Source organism: Pinus tabuliformis, chromosome 4_1, assembly GCF_031772625.1.
Source record: "Pinus tabuliformis cultivar Carrire ecotype Pingquan chromosome 4_1, CPIR1, whole genome shotgun sequence".
In the NCBI taxonomy this organism is placed as follows: domain Eukaryota; kingdom Viridiplantae; phylum Streptophyta; class Pinopsida; order Pinales; family Pinaceae; genus Pinus; species Pinus tabuliformis.
This window is the reverse complement of record NC_142303.1, coordinates 719,715,801-719,730,975: the sequence shown is the minus strand read 5'-3', so window position 1 is coordinate 719,730,975 and position 15,175 is coordinate 719,715,801. Positions and strand designations below refer to the sequence as shown.

Genomic DNA, 15,175 nt, shown 5'->3' with positions numbered 1-15,175 from the left:
CAGTTAACAAGTAACTGGGATGTTTCTCACATAAAACAAAGTTGCCAATAATAATTGCAAAAACCAAGATAAAAATAATGTAACTCAGGTATAGGAGAGAAGAGATACAATTAACCTAAAAATTTCTTAAATGCAAGCGAAAGCATGAGAAAGTAGACAATCTTACCTCTCAAAGAATCTTTGATGGAAATCTAGTTTAGATAAATATCATAAAAGGAATAGGAATATTACCCCCCTGAGCACAACCTACCCATTTATAAAATTCAAATGATAAATATTTGCAAGAAAAATCCATATAGAAATGTCACAATACCATACATAGTGACAAACCCTCCTCTAACAATCTAGTCTACATTCCCACTATTAGTACAACCACAACAATTTTAGAAAATCTAGAAGAGAATTTGAAAACTGAATGTGAAAACAAACTCGAGTATTGAGAAATGCTTTGAGAAAATATCCAAATCATCACCCAAACCATTGGAAATTCTTACAAGAACAAAATCATGTATTCTATTTGATAAAATTAGTCAAAGCTACCTCCCCAAACAAATGTACAAAAGTAGATATCTTGAAACACGAACGACTTTCAGAGTTGTGAAAGCATCTTATAAATTAAAAGGATACCTAGGTTGAAACCTCATGTTGCCTTCGATAGGCCTCAACTGTTGTGTAATTAGGAAGTTCAACATTTCCTTGCATCCTTGGAGTCAGTTTGACATTTCATTTAAATCCCTAAATCTTCAAAATATTAGACTTTCACTTTTCTTTTATTTTTCAAGTGAAATTACAAGATGGAATTAATGACCACTTTTCCAAGGTGGGCACCAGTGAAGTGTCTCAAACCATTTCCCACATGTTCACACTAAAACCTATGCAATATGTTCTTGCTCAGGCTACATTTCTCAACACTGAAGACAAGCATCATTTACACACATCCACAATATACCTCTCCTCTACTGTAATTAATTTTCTTCACAATAACCACTTCATTGACAACAGATAGTTCCAAATTCCTATTGCTAAATATTCAATAATTGACTTAGTTTATAATGTGTGAATTTGACCTTTCATTGATTCTACGCTTGTGTCAATCAACATTATATACAAAAAAACAAAGAAACTGAAATGACAAATTATTATAGGATAAATATACAAAGTATAGAGATTCATCTCTCTTAGCATCAATTCCAGGCCTCTTGAGGAACAATCAAATTAACAAGAGAAGGAATTATGTTTCCAAATATCACCTATCTCATTTCTAAGCTCCTATTTAACTTTTTTCCATCTCTAGTTCTGAATTGGAACATCTTATTTAGAGCTCAATAATCTGGATCGCAATGAACGTTCTACTACGAATGACAATATCAATTTTTGGCATTTTCTCCAATTTGTTAAGAGATGTGAGTTGAGAGACCTTTTGACATATAAAAAATGTATTTAAGGCATTTTGTATATTGTTGGGAGTCAACTAACTAGATGTTTTAAATCCAAGCACCTCGCCATCTCTTGAAAGTATGCAACTCCAATTATGTGAACTAATTAAGAAAAAGATACAAAGTGATGTAGCACTCAACCACAGCCCACATGATCATTTTAGAATATTGGTTGTGTGAACTATTTTTGTAAGTTTAATGAGGCTCATCTCCACATGTTTAAATTTTGGGTGCCAACGGACATTGAATGGGATTGGCTTTTGTTCAAACCTTTGTTTGGCATAATTGTACAAGCCTTCCTATCCCACTTCATATTGAGATGACCTTCAGATGGTTATGTTTAGCATTTATCATGGTAAATTTTGCAAGAGATGATCTTACCAGTTTCAATATAATATTATACTTGGAAATAAGTTGAAAATTCCTAATAACGTTTTCATCATTAGAATGAAATGTAGAGCTTTTTAACAAAAATGAATGGTACTCTTCTCTGAAAAAATCATATTTCAGTATGCATTATCTAGTGGCATTACATCTTAGTTCAAGATGACTTACAACTCCAACAGATTTGGATTCATTTTCATTCTATGATGGGTCATGATCAAAATTCAAACTTGATTAGTTGCAACTTTTATGTATAGTTTGTATCTGTAATTTAGAATGGAATGCACATTAGCATTAAGATTTGTAAGTTCGCCAAGATTGTATTTCACTCAATAGTGGATAGGTCAGAGAGGAAATTGATGGTTGAAACTAGTTAGAAGGGTCGACAGGGTCTCCATTGTCGGGACTATACAGCCTCATCTATGCCCAGTTGAAACCAGTATGTGGAGGAAACAGTAGTTCATAAAAGTATCTAGTGATGGAATGAAAGTATACATCCATATCATGGGGTATTGTGAAGTGTCGAGGAATTTCACTCAGTTAGGTTCAGCCGAAAAAAAATTATTAGGCATTGAAAGAAAGCCCTGTGAGGCATTATCCAATACAGAGAGAAAAATATAATCTAAGACTGGCTCACATTATTGGTTGGGATATCTTTCTCTTTGTTGGGAAGTTGTCACAAGAAAGTCTTGGTGGGGGGGGAAGAAAGGCACAGGGACAGTTGCTATTGTTGAGAAATCTGGAGTAGTCACTGGAAGTAAAGTGGATCTTGATCCATCACTCTTCCTCAAAAGAGAACACGAGCCCAAAGTGAAAGGCAACAAGAGATTCCAAAATAGAGACTATGTGGATGCTTTGGAATAGTATGAAAAGGCTCTCAATATTATCGTAGGAATCACCCGAACCGTGCTATCTTCCACAGCAACCGAGCAGCATGCCTGATGCAGATGAAGGTTGTTCAATATGAAAGTGTTGTTAATGAATGTGCACTCGCTCTTGAAGTGCACCCTCATTTCAACATAGCTCTTTCTAGAAGGGCACAAGAATATGAGGCTATGGGAAGGCTAGAATTAGCCATGCAAAATGTGTAGGCCCTTCTGCAGGTTAATGTGAATCACCAGGATGGCTTGGATCTTGTCAAAAGGTTACATGTTGCTCTTGGGAACAATAAATATGCTCAGTAAGACCTGAAAAATAGGTTTATAGTGCATACCTATTTAGGAACTTCTCCTGCAGCCATGGGGGCATCATCAATTCAAGGAACTCCTATTGGCAGTATGGGGCCTTGTTTACTTGCTATACCTATTCCATAGAAGAAAAATAAATAGGAAAGGCTTCCTAGTGATAACTTGAGTAATCAACCCAACAGGCCCGATTTGCAGGAACCTCCTTTGCCCACGTATTCCTAAGGGTCTTCTTCAGCACAAAAGACCTTAATCATGGAATATTTTAGGGCATCTTCCAAAGTAATATCCACAAAATCTAATGGTTCTCAAGGTCACGAGGTTAAACATGCCCCTAAAACTATGAAGAACGCATAGGCATAAATTCAATGGAGGCCACTAAAACTTATTTTTGACCATGATATAAGGCTTATTCGAATTCTAGACAAATGTAAATTTAAGGAGTTGAGATAAATAGTGAGGAAATGGTTCTCCTCATCCAAGGAAGTTTTAATAAAATACAAGGATTTGGATGGGGATATTGTCACTATTACAAGTACAGAATATCTTAGATTGGAAAAATTTGTTGAAACTCAGCTTGCTTATCAAAAAAGGACAGGGACTCAAACACATATTCCTCTACAAACGAGGTCTTGAACGACAAAGAAATCATTTTTAATCAAAGTTTTTCAAATGATCCTTTGAGATTGTATGTGGTTGAGGTGAATCCTTAGAAGGAGTCATTGATTGAAGAAGATGAGGAACCTCTAGTATATGTAGTTCAAGAAGAGGATGTTAAACCAGAGGAGAATTCTTCTAGTAGAAGACCTTAGCAAAGAACCTAATAAGTAGGTATCCTTGGAGGAAACTTGTAAAGAAAAAAATGGGGATGAGCTAGAAGTTGAGATTGGTGATTGGCTATTTGAATTTTCTCAGTTGTTTTGCACACATGTAGGCATTGTTCCATATGCTCACATGGATCTGCATGAGCTACGAATGGAGTTATGCTCTAAGGAATTGGAGGAAATTGTGACCACTGAAGAATCCCGATGCCTCTTTGAGATGGCAGCGTGCAATTTCCAGGAGGTATCATCTTTGTCATTCTTCAATTGGGGAAGTATCCATATGTGTGCAGCTAGGAAGCAGATTCCTTTAGATGAAAATCCTTCAAAGGAACTAGTTATGGTATAACTTCAAACTACATATGACTGGGTCTAGGATCAATACTCTCAAGTTAGAAAAAAGTATGAGGAAACTTTGAGGATAAAACCTGACTTCTATGAGGTATTCCTTGCACTGGGTCAGCAATATTTTGAAAGTGAAAAACTTTGATGGTCTCTTGCTTTAGCTAGCAAGGTTGATCTTGGTAAATGGGATTTTTCAGAAACTATCCAGTTTTTCAACGTTGCAAAGTAGAAGATGCAGACTACAACTGAAATGTGGGAGAAGCTAGAAGAGGAGTGCCAAAATGAGTTAAAATATCCATCTGCATCCAAGAAGGATGAGATCTTGAAAAGAAAAAAATAAACTGGCTGGGGTTGATGGAGATTTTACTGAGGAGATAACAGCATCTGCTGCTGAAGCAGTAGAACAAGCTACTGTAATGAGATCTCATATCCATATATTTTGGGGAAATATGTTTTTTGAACTCTCACAAGTGGAGTTCATATAGGAAGATCCAATATGGAAAGAGCACCTAGATGTTGTTGTTTAGAGGTTTAAGCTTGTTGGATCTTCTTCTACTGATATTGAAATGTGTTAAAGAATCATTCATCTAATGCAACCAATCAAGAAGGCACTGATGTCAAAACAGAAATTCCAAATGCAAATGTTTCCAGAGAAGAGATCGAAGACAAAGATAAGGATCTAAATAGAGAGGAGATTATTAAATAAAGTTTAGAAGATTCTAGGGAACAACTCCTTTGACCTACCATTTTGACAGGTATAGCAACAATTCAAAAGACAAATTCTTCAGTAATTATATAGGTGAAAAAGGTAACATCGTTCTGAACGAAACATATTACAGGGTTTTTCAATAGTGTTGATCATAATCATAAAATCCTACAGGCGTAGGACAAAGTATCAAAGCCTAGAAGGCATTCTAATAGGACATCACGGGTTGGAATGAGTGTTCCAAAATAATATTATGACACTTGGAAAATGTCCTATCGGTGTGATTTTTTCACATTGCATGCAGTCAGGCGTTAAATTTGATGAGCCCCCTACCCATCATTGAATTTTTTTATGACAAATTTATATTTAAACCACCCTTCACATGACTTGTAATATTTAATTTTACCCAAACCCACATAAAAACAAAGGTATAAAAAAATCACTGGCAGATTCAGACCTCCTAACAGACCTACAAGGCTAGACATAAAGGGAAGTGAAACCATAATGAAGAGAGAAATGAAGCCATAAAAGACATGAAATATAGCATGAACCCAATGAGGGTATGGATTATTGGTCTAGCTGGTGTAACGTGCTTCAAATATATTCTAAGTTAAATAGAAAACTCATAAAGATTATAACAACCTACATTTGTTGATCTATGTTAAATGGAAAACTCATAAAGATTAGAACAACCTAACCACTGATAAAAGTGAAGAAGACTATGTTACAGCTAAAATGAAATAAGGGAGACATTGGGATACAATTCTTTAGGAAACTCTTATAGTACATGACAGAGAAGCCTATGATTGTAATATGCCCAAAAAAATTAGAGAAGTAACATTTTCAGGTAGAGGATCTGCACATAGAATGGCTTCAGATCATAGGAACCTTATGTGTAGTTTGATAAAGAAGGTGTATTCATCAACTATTGACCACAATATCAATGCAAGAAGACTCAACCTAAATTGCACCTAGGTTAAGTGAACCAAATTCCTCAATTACCAAGGAAACAACTTCAAACATGGTTTTCTTGAACATGGTTGTATTTTTGTTGTTCATCTCACAAGAAGTGAAAACTACATACAAGTTAAATATGGTTATAGAAGAGGATCCATTAAGTAACAAATGTATAATTCCAAAATGATATTAGTTAAAGTAAGTTCATGATACTTCATAATGGTGAAAGATTGTGTTGTTTATGAACAATGATATGAATGATAATATTATGAGACCAACCAATTAACAACAAAATTTGAATGATGCAAGTTCCTAAGGCACTGAAGGAAAATATATTGTTGGCAACATGGCATAACAAACTATGAAGAAATAAATTAGTAGCATGAGATTTACTGCCATAAAATAGATCAATAAGATATAGAAAGTCAGAGCATTTATGATTTTACTCAAATAAAAGTTTGAGAAGGCAAGTGATCGATACTTACAAAATATCCATAAGCCCAATAACCTCCAATTGCAATGGGGAACACGCACATGGCCACAAGTAAATAAGCAACCTTTGCTCCTCTCCACATTGGTATAGAGGCAGGATGCTTGAGACTAGATGGCATAGTAGCCTGTGTACTCAGATACAACTTCCTAGTCAATCTCATAGGAAGAAATATCATTGATAAGGTAAGATATTACCATGTAACTGTTGAAATATGGCAACAAGAATATTCCAATTTAATTTGTCCTTGAATTAAATTGTGAAGTCAAATCGAATTTAGTCTTAACAACGACTTGGAAATGATTAATTAATTAATTTTAAATTAATTAGTTGGAGAAATTCAAGTTAGAAGTCTTTCTGAAATCATGCAAGAGTTATCCCTTAAATTAAGGAGATAATATTGAGTTATATTTGAGTTGTAATTAGTTAACTCAGTTTACTAAGTTAAGTCCAGTTAAATTAGTTCCAAACTATTTGAGGAACTAATAGTGAGTTAATAGTTAGTTGATGCACTAATGCACTCAACTAGTGCTAATCCAGTTAACTGAAGATTTCGTCATCAAAAACTCATGCATGTCTATTCTGAGAAAGACCCAATTGAGATTAATGTTCAAGGACAATGTACTATCAGTTGCATGTGTTTTCTCATGGAGAAAACTCATGCATGCAGTCAAGGAGTCATCCTTGAGGATTGCGCAGTTTTGAAGGTTTGTTTTTCCACTTGGTAATAGGAAAATCATCCATAAGGAACAACGCAAGGAAACATGAGCTTGGAGGGAAAAGAGGAAGGCTGGAGAGAAGCCAAGATTTCCTGTGAGCATCTGTGAGGATTGTACTGAGAGCTGGCTAGCTATGAGAGCTAAGGCTTTGTATAATTCCTATGTATTTCCACCATGTATGATAATACAATAGTGTGGGGTTTTTAGCTGAGGCTTTCCCCAAAATATTTTCATGTGTATTGTGTAATTTATTATTCTTCTTATGGTTATATTGTTAAGCTCAATCTTTAAGCTTCCGTAAATGGATAGTAGAAGTAGGTTATAGTATTATGCTTTGATTTATATTGCATTATCGGGTTAACCTATCACAGATTTTCTACATGGTATCAGAGTTGTGAACAATATACTGAGAAGAGAATTCAAAGTTTGAATTTTGGGGTTGCAGGTGAAAATTGAATTCATATCATACTTCAAGTTTGGCCAATGACGTTTTATGGCTTGAGACTCGAGTATGCCTTGGAAGGTAGCTCGAATTACATAGCATGGAAAGATAGAATGGAGGTTGTATTAGAAGACAATGGCTTGAAGGAATTCATTGGTCAAGAAATCCCAAAGCCAGTTTCAACTAATGCACAAGAATTGGCTGAGTGGAAGAAGTGTGTGGCGAAGGCGAGATGGATCATCCTTGAGGGAGTTCAAGACCATATTGTCTTGAGTCTCCATGGGAAGGATACTCCAATTTTCAATGTGGAAGACATTGAAGGACCTCTACCAGAATAGTAGCGACCAGAGGAAATTGGCGCTCAAGGATAATCTTCGAAGAATCAAGATGGAGAAGGGTGATATTATTTCCACATATCTAAACAAGATCACCACTTGTAGAGATGAGTTTGGCAGTGTGGGAATAACTATTTTCGATGATGATATGGTGAGCCTTGGTCTCCTTGGCCTTCCAAAGAGTTGGAATAGCTACCAGGACTCTATGAATGGAAGGGAGAAATTGCCAGATTGGGAATGACTGTGGTCGGATCTTATGTTGGAGGAGATCAAGAGGAGCATACGAGATGGTTCTTCATCCAAGAATGATGATGAAGAAAATATAGCGTTATCAAGTAAGGCAAGGAAAGGGAAGGGGAAGGCTTCCCATTTCAAATCGAATTCTTCTCATGGAGGGAAGAAGGGTGACATGTCTAAAGTAAGATGCTTTAATTGTCACAAGATGGGACATTATGCAACTAATTTCCCATCGAAGAAGTCCAAGAAGGGATCCTTGGAAGGTGAGGCATTAGCCTCTCAGTTCGAAATGGACTTCACCCTCATCGCATGCATGGTGTCATCGATGATGGGTTGTGTCTGGTATCTTGACAGTGGAGCTCATTCCACATGACCAGTGATAAAAATTTATTCAGTGCCTTGGAGGAGAAAGACCTCAAGATGTGCATAGAGATGGGTGACGATGGAAAGTATAGTGTTTTAGGAGTGGGCATGGTTGCTTTTCAGAGGGAGCATGGAGCTCCTCTCACCTTGACAGATATGACGTATGTTCCTAGATTGAAGAATAACTTGGTATCGGTCGTGATGTTGGAGGAAAAAGGCTATGATGTTGTCTTCAATAAAGGAAATGCATTCCTAAGACACATAGCCATGGGTCAGACCAAGAGGATAGGGATTCGGGTGAAGAATCTCTATAAACTAGAGGTAGATGATTGTGTAGCATTGAGTACGAAAGCATAATTGGTGCAAAGCCAAGACATTGGCGAGTACACCAATTATTCCTTTCATGACCGAGACAGTCAAGTAGATTATATCTTAGAGCAAGTTCATAATGATTTGTGCGGACCATTCTCAACGGCATCCACAACAAAGCAAAGGCATTATGTGATTTTCATTGATGACTATTCTCATAAATGTTGGATTGATTTCATGTAGAAGAAGGACCAAACTTTCACAAAGTTTTGTGAGTTCACAACTTTGGTTGAGAAAGAGTCAGTGAAGAATATCAAGGCATTGAGAAGAAACAATGGTGGAGAATATGTCTCTCAAGAGTTTAAGGACTTTTGTGTAACGGAAGGAATTAAACAAGATTTGACGACACCTCATAACCCACAGCAGAATGGGGTGACCGAGAGGAAGAATAGAACTATTGTAGGGGCAGCATGGGCAATGCTGAACGACCAAGGCCTACCACTTCACTTGTGGGCTGAAGCATGAAATACAGTGGTCTATTTGCATAATAGAAGCCTGCATCGCATAGTTGGGATGAAGACACCATAGGAAGCTTTCTCCAGTAAGAGACCAGACGTGGGTCACTTTAGGATCTTTGGCTCATCAATATATTGCCATGTGACAAAGGATGCATGGAAGAAGATTGAGCCAGTAGCAGAGTTGGGGATATTTGTGGGGTACACTGATACACCTCACAACTATTAGGTGTACTTACCTACTAGTCGGAGGGCAGTGGTTCGCAGATATCTCAAGTTTGATGAGCAGAAGGCCATGTGAGTTTCCCCTGAGAGAGAGCTCCAACTATAGGCTATCGAGGAACTGTTCGTTCTTAAGGAGGAGGACCTTAAACTAATGTGGAGTAGCCGAATGCAGATGTTCCGAGAGTGGAGACATTCACTCAAGCAGAGTCTTCCAGAGATGGACGGAAGCACACAAGAGAAGCAGATAGATTGTTGGAGGATGCGAGAGAGAATGTGGGAGCGCCATATTCTTAGTGTAGGCAGAAGAGGTCACCTGAGAGGTACACTAGATACATGGCCCTTGCTATGGAATGTGTTGAGACTGAACCATCTTCCTTTGAGGAAGCGGTGCAATAGTCGATTTGGGTTGACGCTATGGTGGAGTATGACTCCATAGTTCGTAACAGTGTTTGGGATGTGGTTCTGAGACCAAAGAACAAGTCAGTTGTGAGTTCCCATTGGATTTACAAGGTATAGCAAGTTGTTGATGGTAGTGTGGAAAAGCATAAGGCAAGATTTGTTGCCCGTGGCTTTTCACAGGTCGAGAGGATCATGTTGTTGTAGTATATTTCGACAGAGGAGCAAGATGCTCACATTTTAACAAAGGAATTGTCAAAGTGTAAATTCAAGTTCCATAGAGACAGGATCGGGGTGGAAGATAATCCTTTTCTTATTGAGAGGGAATGTTGAAATATGGCAACAAGAATATTCCAATTTAATTTGTCCTTGAATTAAATTGTGAATTAAAATCGAATTTAGTCTTAACAGCTACTTGGAAATAATTAATTTATTTATTTTAAATTAATTAGATGGAGAAATTCAAGTTAGAAGTCTTTCTGAAGTCATGCAAGAGTTATCCCTTAAATTAAGGAGATAATATTGAGTTATATTTGAGTTGTAATTAGCTAACTCAATTTACTAAGTTAAGTTCAGTTAAATTAGTTCCAAACTGTTTGTGGAACTAATAATGAGTTAGTAGTCAGTTGATGCACTAATGCACTCAACTAGTGCTACTCCAGTTAACTGAAGATTCCCTCATCAGAAACTCATGCATGTCTATTATGAGAAAGACCCAATTGAGATTAATGTTCAAGGACAGTGTGCTATCAGTTGCATGTGTTTTCTCATGGAGAAAACACATGCATGCAATCAAGGGTTCATCCTTAAGGATTGCGCAGTTTTGAAGGCTTGTTCTTCCACTTGGTAATAGGCAAATCATCCTCAAGGAACAACGCAAGGAAATAGGAGCTTGGAGGGCAGAGAGGAAGGCTGGAGAGAAGCCAAGATTTCTTGTGAGAATTTTTTAGGATTGTACTAAGAGCATGCTAGCTATGAGAGCTAAGGCTTTGCATAATTCCTATGTATTTCCACCATGTATGATAATACAATAGTGTGATATTTTTCGCTGAGGCTTTCCCCAAAGTATTTTCATGTGTATTGTGCCATTGATTCTTCTTCTTTTGGTTATATTGTTCAACTCAATCTTTAAGCTTCCGCAAATTGATAATAGAAGTAGGTTATAGTGATTTGATTTATATTGCATTATCAGGTTAACCTATCAAAGATTTTCTACAGTAACCTTTTCAAGGCAATATAGACAAAGATAAGCAATCATAAGGAAACAAAATTCTATGTTGCTACAAAATCACAATACCTGTATTTCCAGAGAAATATTGTGACCCTTGAATTGTTGTAGTGTCCATCTTGGACTTTAGGTTTTCATAAGATATGCCCAAGTGCCTAGGTTTTCTTGTGGAAAATCCCCAGACCATAGTGTATTAGGTAGTTGCAGTTATAGCACCTATAAGTTAGAGTCTTGCAATGGAGTTAAGATTAGGCAGCTAGGACAAAATAATGCAAAGGGATACGAAAACCAAATATCATTCCACTGTAGTAAGTGGACACAAAAAACAAAACATCATTCCACTGTAGTAAGTGGATTGGATCCACAAGTTGGGCCACAAGCTATTTGGAAAAACAACTTCATTGTCTCTCCACCAATCAATATCAGGGAAGTTGCCATCTTGACCGATAGATAAATAGTTGGAAACATAGTCAACACAAATTCTCTCCCCTACAATGTTTAAAGACAATTTGGCATCCATACATTCCTTCCATGTAAGATTATTGTATCCAACATTAATATATACTTGAAGCTATTATGTCTACAATAAATATATCTAAACTCAGACGTTTATACCTAAAACTAAAGATTGTATGGACTCTCCATTAGAGATAGAAATACACATTTTTATATCCAATTGAAATAGACATGTAGCTTAAGCTTAGTAATAAAGCAACCTAGATATCAAGATTGCAATTGCAGAAGGTATCTGTTATTTTTACCAAATGCAGCTTGTGTAAGCTCCACATATTTGTTGTAGCATTTCCTGCGAACATCTTCATGAAGCATGATAAGAACCCACAAAGTGTAGACTTCCCATAGGCATGTTACGTTCAAACAGATTATTCCCCAAGTCCTATTTATATTTGTGGACAAGAAGGTAGAAATCAAAACAAATTTTTAGAAGGAGTAAACCCATAGCAACACACTTTTGTATTCATACCTCTAAAAGGCACATTCTAAACCCAAGGTAGAGGTAGTAATATCAGTGATTTTGAATCCCAACAAGTTAAAGGACTATTTAACCCCATCAAGTGGGTGCAAAAACATAAAAATTGTTACCTTTAAGAATTCAAAACATAAAAATTGTCACTTTTAGGAATTTAATATTTATTTGAACAGATCTGGAATTTGGGAAACAAAGTACAAATCACAACAATGTTGCAGAAGGAATAAACCCACACCAACACACTTCTATATTCATAGCTCTTAAAGGAACATTCTAAAGCCAAGGCAGAGGTAGTAATATCAATGATTTTGAATCCCAATAGCTTAAATGACTATTTAACTCCATCAAGTGGGTGAAAAAACATAAAAATTGTTATTTTTAAAAATACAATATTTATTTGAACATATCTAGAATTATGGAGTTTAGATAGATCTATTTAAATGTAAAACTAATAGAAATTAGTTCTAAGTCATAGTACAATTATCAATGAATGTCACAGTACAAATATCAAAGAAAAAATAAAATGCAAATGAAAACAATGGTTGCAGAAGAAACAAACTCACAACAACCCACATTTTTATCCATTGCACTCCATTGGACTGAGACACATTCTACAGAGGAAACCCATGTATTTATCCATTACATTCCTTTGAACTAACACATTCTACATAGGCACATTCTACAACCTAGGTAGATATAGCAGTATCAATATGATTTAATCACACCAAGTGGGTGTGAAAACTTTGAGATTGCTAACCTGAGGAATTTGATCATTTTTGAAGTATAACAAATTAGGGTCAATATGAATCTAAAATCACTTCAAATTATTTTACAAAATACATCCATGTGATCTAACATTAGATCATATTTTGATGGACCTAAAAATCAATTTTGTAAAAAAAAACATTGAAACATGAAAGCAAAAAAATAGAGAAATCAAGAACATCCTGCATACCATCCCAAGAAGGTAAAATCCATTGGCGTAATCAAGGCCTGAAACCCAATCCTTTCATTGAGATTATGAAACACTTCATAGTAACTGTTCCAATTCCTAGATTCTATGATAGGGAGCCACACATCTTGATGATTTAGCTTGGTGAGGTGCCCAACCTCCTCCAAATAGGTCTTCATATTGATCAAAACCCTTCTCTTAGGAGCCAATGTGGCTTAGAAACATGGGAAAGATAAGAGAAGGAGTCCATGGTGTCCTTGGATTCCTGGGAGCCTTGAGCTCAGGGAACCTGGGCATAGAAGGAGACACCAAGGATGAAGGAGAGCAAGTGTTGGCAAGTGTCTGAGAAGATTTGGGGGATCTCTGCCTAGGGGTAACATCATGAGAAGGAGAATTGGTAGAAATATGGTGGTGGGGAAAGTGAGCACCAAGGGTGAAAGGGGGTGTGGCACCCATGGGCGTGGGCAGTATTGAGACTAGTTCTCATTCTTCTTGTAATTTCTCCATAATCCCAAAAGGCACTTGCAACCTGAAGCTCCTCACAGAATCCTCAGATGAATTTTCTTCTTCCTTAAATTTTATGTGTTATGTTCCCATTCTCATAAAAATAAAACCACCCCAAGTAGTTGTCATACCCAACATGGACAACTAATTAAGTATACAAACACATGCTACCCACATTCCTCAGCTCACCATACATATTTGTTCATGATATTCTCATCTTCCTACTTCACATGGGCGGCTCCACTGTCATTGAGTATTGTAAAACAATACATTGCCATCAATAGTAATGCACTCAAAACAATGAAAAATTTATAACAATGCTGAAAAAAAATGCATGAATCCATGAGTCCCAAAATATTATCCCATCTACCATATCTTATACTGGGAATTTGGAACCCCATGGTTGTTGTAAATATTCTGTTATGGTATATCTTATAGATATTTGCATGCAATCGAATGGTAATGATAGTATGAGCTCTTGCTACATCTTCCAGGTGCGATAAACATGCAAGTCCAGAGGACTTGATTATTACTAATTCTATATGGTTGTATCTTTTTGCTATGGAGATCATGTGAGTCTGGACACCTATGGTCTCCATGGAGAGAAAGAAATGGTGCCCTTGTTCTTGGAGGCGAGGCCCTATCATGACTACATGTTTTAAAATTAATTTGTCAGTATTTCTGAAATGGCGGGTACCAAACACAAAAGGGAGTTCCCAACCTTGAATACATTTATTGATTTCAAAAGTAAAATAATGGTGGTCGCTACTCGTGAATATATATATATATATATATATATATATATATATATATATATATATATATATATATATATATATATATTCCTATATGCCCGTCATTATGACACTTTTCAAAATTATTTGAAAGTTACCAATGATGGGTTTATTTTAAAACAGACTATATTTGATAGCTAAAAAAATTAAAAAATGTGTAAACGGGCATCAAATTTAACCCTTGCACGAGGTTCTCCAGTTTGCTTATGTTTTAAGCCTTATCCATGTTCTAGTTGTACTCATACAAACAGACATGATAAGTAACCAATTTCACTTGCATTTCACATTATTCATTTGGTTTTTCATGATCAATACTTGTCTTATGATATATTTGTTTATGAAAGCACGAGTGTCTGCATTTGTACTTGTGGGGTGTGTAAGAGAAAGAGATGTTTATTTTGGGTAGCATCGGATGTGCTCTAGCACTGAAATTTTGTGGAGGGGCTAGGAAACATGAGATCTCCAAGACCCAAAAATCGTTTGGAGAAATTCCACCCAGATGAGGATCAATTATTAAAATAATTAATATTTTTAATAGGTTCCTAAGTCTAAACATAGGAAAATAAAATATTAATGGGTATTAATAAAAATATGGGTGAGAAGCTTATAAGTGATGAGGATCAAGTCTATTTTAATCTTAGCCGTTGATGAGGGACTTAATCACAGTCATTGATTCAATAATAGGAAAAGTATAAGAGGAGGCTTGAGGGTCAGTTGGAGACACACTTGAGAGATCAATCAGTTTGATTTTTGTGGGGCGAGGTTTGCTGAGAAAATCGAACAAGTGATCTGTTGCAGCAACGGGCAGGGATAGTTGAGGTTGGAGGATTTTCTCCGGGACCTCA

At 36.3% G+C, this 15,175-nt stretch overlaps 2 pseudogenes; one reads left to right on the top strand and one right to left on the bottom strand.

The window, feature by feature from the left end:
* The window catches only part of LOC149178151 (protein CLMP1 pseudogene), a 39,540-nt pseudogene extending 34,664 nt beyond the window's left edge, over positions 1–4,876 (top strand).
* A 1,403-nt stretch (positions 4,877–6,279) lies between these two features.
* On the bottom strand, positions 6,280–13,539 carry LOC149178150 (lysine histidine transporter-like 8; annotated as a pseudogene).
* Positions 13,540–15,175: the final 1,636 nt, after the last annotated feature.